Genomic DNA, 4901 nt, shown 5'->3' with positions numbered 1-4901 from the left:
CTGCCTTGGCTTCCCTTGATGGTAGACTATAATCCTGTAAGATGAAATAGACCCTTCCTCCCCTCCTCCCACATTGCTTTTGGTCATGATGTTTATTGTGGCTACAGAAAAGCAAACTAGATTTCTACAACCCAAGAGCGCATACACCCAGTAACCCGCCTCTGTAGGAATCCCTAGTCCTGCCTCTGGATCCCTGACAGCAATGTTATTTCATTTAATCTCATACCCCGAGTTCTGCCCCTGCTGCTGGGCTGCAGAAGCCTGTGCTCCTTATGGCTGGATGCCAGCCTGTTGTTAGAACCACATTTTCTTTATTTCTGTGTTGGTGATTGACCCCCTGTCTTGACCACAGTGGAAAGGTGTGGCGCCTGCACCACCTAGAACCACGATGGGGCAAAGGTCTGGGAATTAAAAAGCACAGAGAGACATGGGTCACTCTTGAAACAAGAATGACCAATTTATTGTGTTCCAGGGCAGCTTATATAGGGCTTTCCTTGACTAATGGCCACACCCTGGCTCTCAGGATTTTTCAGCTGCAAACCCACCAGCAGTCACTCCCCTGCCATCAGGAACTCATGAGGGTCTCATGCCCAGAGCAGCTGCAAGCACAGGAAAACAAGCTGTTTACTCCGGCAGGCAAGGGGTCATAGAAAAGTCAGGGTCTGAGGGTCCGCAGTCCCCAACAGAAAGGGATGGATAAGGATGGAAGTGCAAACGCCTCCTTGACTGCGTCCAGTCCCACTGGGTAGAACCCAGAGCAGGATTGTTGAGTAATGTGATACTGTTTCTAGCTTTTGAGGACCATCAAGGCTGCTTTCCGCAGTTGTACTGACTTGCATTCCCCCCAACAGTGCGAACAAGGGCCTCACTGATCAGCACTGGTTACTGAGACTGCGAGTTGTTTGATATCTTAAAGTGCCGAGTGTTTTTACACTTCCTGGCCAGTTGTCTGCCCTCTTTTGAGAAAAATGTCATTTGTTCAGGCCAGTTGTCTCTTATTAAATCATCCAATTTGACTTTTGCTGTTGAATTCCTTATACATTCCTGAAATTAATTTGTTGTAGGATTAACAGGAAATATTTTCTCCCATCCTCTGGATTGTCATTTCATGCTGGTTTCTTTTGCTATATAAAAGTTTTTAATTTTATATGATCTCATGATGTGGGAGTGTCATATATCAATCTGTTGATTTCATTGGTTAAGTAATAAACAAACTGCTTGGGCTCATAGGTTAGAACATAGGTGGGTGGAGTAAACAGAACAGAATGCTGGGAGGAAGAGGAAGTGAGGTCAGACACTCGACAGCTCTCCTCTCGGGGGCAGATGCCTCAGAGAGACACGATGCTCCACTCTTGTGGCAGAGGCGATAGCTCTGCTCTCTGAGGCACACGCGATGAAGCTCCGACCCTAGATGGACATAGGCTAGAATCTTCCCGGTAAGACCGGTGCTCACTAAGACCGGTGCTCAGAGATCATTAGAGATGGGTTGATCGGGATATCAGAATTAGCCAGTAAGGGCTAGAGCTAAAGGGCCAAGCAGTGTTTTAAAGAATACAGTGTCAAAAAAAAAAAAAGAATACAGTGTCCATGTAATTATTTCGGGTAAAGCTAGCTGGGTGGCAGGACACAGCCCACCGCTCCTATTACTACAATCTCATCTGTCAATTTTACTTTTGTCCTTTGTGTTTTAGGGTCAAAATTTAAAAAAAAAAATCCCAGAGCAAAGTCTTGAAGCATTACACACACACACACACACACACACACACACACTTCTTAAAGGTTTATTTGTATTATTTTCAGTTATATGTGTGTATTCACTAGTGATTTGTTGATAATCCATATTCATGAGGGATATTGATTGAGCTTTCTTTTTTCTCTGTGTCCTCATCTGGCCTTGGTATCAAAGCAGGGCTGACATCATATAGATGTACTTGGAAGGGTTCTCTCCTGTGGTCTAGACCTTTGGAATGGCTTTAAAAGAATGATGTTGTCATATTGAGTGAGGTAACCAAGACCCAGAAACACAAATATAATATGTACTCACTCATAAGTGACTTTTAGACATAAAGCAAAGAAAAGTCAGCCTATAGTCCAGAATCCCAAAGAACCTAGAAAACAATGAGGACCCTAAGAATCTAATCTACATGGGAAGTAGAAAAAGACAAGATCTCCTGAGTAAATTAGGAGTACAGGCATCATGAAAGGGAAGGAAGGGAGGGGAGAAGAGAAAAACATAGCTCAATAAAATTGATTTAAAAAAAAAAGAATGAATGTTGGTTCCTCTTTTAAAGTTTTGTCAGGTCCAGTATGGAAGCCAGCTGGTCTCAGGCTTCCCTTAGCTGGGAACCCACCTGCCTGGCTTTTCTCTCTTCCTGTTTTCTTTGTAATAGTTTGTATGTATCTAGAATGATTATATCAGGTGGGGCACACCTTTAATGCCACTTGGGAGGCAGAAATCTCTGTGATTTCTGAGACACCTAGGGCTTCATGGCAAGACCCTGACTCTAAATAAATTAAATACATACATACATACATACATACATACATACATACATACATACATCACCCACTCCCTCCCACCCTGCAAGGTCTCTGCTGCCCTGTGACGCTCTCTTCGCCATGCTTTCGGCAGTCACGGGCTTCGAAGAGGATTTTTCTTACTGAGTCTGTTACAGGCCCCCTAAGCTTCCTCCTGTCCTGGGTGTCTGTCCTTCCCAACATATACAGTGTTCAGCAATGAAGTCATTGAATGGACTTTTTATGCCATGACCCTTCTCTTTCTAGACTACTCTTTATCTTCAGGGGTCTTTGCTTCTGTTTTATTTGTATGGTTGTTTGGCCTGCATGTATCCGTGCACCTCATGGATGAGGTGACTGTAGCAGCCAGAAGAGGGCGTCAAATCCCCTTGCAACTGGAGTTCCAGACAGCTGTGAGTCACTGTGTGGGTGTTGGAAAACAATCCTGGGTCCTCCGAAGAGCAGTCAGTGCTCTTAACAGCCAAGCATCTCTTAACTCTAAAGACAACTCGTTATTTTAAGGTTCTCTTGCTTAGTAAGTACTCTTATCTCGTCATCCGTTTCTTCTTTATCATGGTTGTGTGTCTGTCTGTCTGTCTGTCTGTCTGTGTCTGTGTGTGTGTATGCATCTGTGTGTGTGTGTATGCATCTGTATGTATATGTGCTTCTATGGGTGTGTTATGTGTTATTTCAAGACTTACTTACCCTTCAAGCTCAGAAATTCTTCTGCCCGATCAACTAGACAACTCTTGAGACTCTCTACTGTGATTTTTGTTATTTGGCTCAGGGCTTCTGACTGGCGCTATTTTATGATCTGTAGTTCTGCTGAATTTGTCATTGTTTTGAACCTTTGATAGGCAGTTCCCCTTCCTTCCTTTGGAGGCATCATATCCCTTGCCTTATTAATGCTTATTGTGTCCCTGTATTGATGTCTGTGTATCTGGTAGATAAGTTATCTTTAACAATTCTTTTAACAGTGTTATGGGGGAGTTGTTTTCTTTTGTTTACATTTTTCTGACTGTGTAGCCCTGACTGGCCTGGCACTCTCTAGGTAAACTAAGCTGGCCTCAAACTCATAGAGATCCCCTTGCCTCTGCCTCCTGAGTGCTAGGATTAAAGATGCAACCACCACCACTCCTGGACAACCGTTACCAATTTTATAGTGTGTGTTATATAGTAGACTTTGTTCTGGAGATGTGTCCCAGCTGTTGACTGGATATGCAGTGCTGACTTTGGTTCCAAGTGGGGAATTCTCTTCATGTAAAATCTATGTGGTAGTTTGAATGAGAAATGTCTTCTATAACCTCAGACATTTGAGTGCTTGGTCCCCAGTTGGTGGCGCTGTTTGGGGAGGCTTAGGAGGCGTGGCTTGCTACAAAAAGTATGTCACTGGAAATAGGCTTTGAGAGTTTAAAGACTTGTGCGATTTTAAATTCTCTCTCTCTCTCTCTCTCTCTCTCTCTCTCTCTCTCTCTCTCTCTTCCTCCCCTCCCTCCCTTTCTGCTTCCTGCTTGCAGTTCAGATGTAAACTTTCAGCTGTTCTCACCACCATGTCCCTTGTCTGCTGTCTGCTGTCACAATTTCCTGCCATGGTGGACTAACCCTCTGGAACCGTAAGTCCAAGTAAACTCTTGTATAACTTGCGTGGCCATAATGCTTATCACAGCAGCAGAAAAGTAACTAATACAACTCACACTGGTGATATTGAGGGTGCCTCCGTGGCCTAGACTACCGGGATGGTGGGACTTCACCACCACCCATGACATAGCTTCTTCAGGAAGGAGAAAAATGCTGGCAACTTTGGACATGATGCATGCATTAGTTCCTTCAAGCAGAGCTGGGCATGAGACCACCCAGGTGAGCCCCTGTGGAAATAGCTCAGCAGTCCTCATATTTCGGTGGGGCCTGTCCCTATCTGAGGCCATGAGAGCACCGACTCTATCAGGGGGTTGAAATGAATGCCTACCGGTTTTGAGAGCTGCGTGGGTGACTATGTGCACGCTCTGTAACAGACCTGTGGAGAGAGACATGTCCATCTCTCTCGCACGGCCAGCAGGGCAACGCTGGACGCCGACCTCTCGGGGTCTGATGCTTCTCTCATATTTACTCAGTGAGACTTCCTGGGCGGCACTGATCTGTGTCTACGCCTGTGGGTGCAGGGTGGTTCTCACAAGTGGGAGATATCCATGGGAGAGGTGCACGCGTGTTATGAGTCTGTGATGTGTGTAAAGCGCTTGAGCGTGTGTAACAAGAGAATGTGTGCTATGGCAGTGTCCATGATATGGAGTGTGTGTGTGTGTCACATGGAAGTGTTCAAAAAGAACCCACTGGCCCCAGCGGCACAAAACCAGCAATTGCTTTTCCTTTATCCTGGCCTCTTTCAC

This window comes from Microtus ochrogaster, unplaced genomic scaffold (assembly GCF_000317375.1).
Source record: "Microtus ochrogaster isolate Prairie Vole_2 unplaced genomic scaffold, MicOch1.0 UNK6, whole genome shotgun sequence".
NCBI classification, from domain to species: Eukaryota; Metazoa; Chordata; class Mammalia; order Rodentia; family Cricetidae; genus Microtus; species Microtus ochrogaster.
This window is presented reverse-complemented; position numbering follows the sequence as displayed.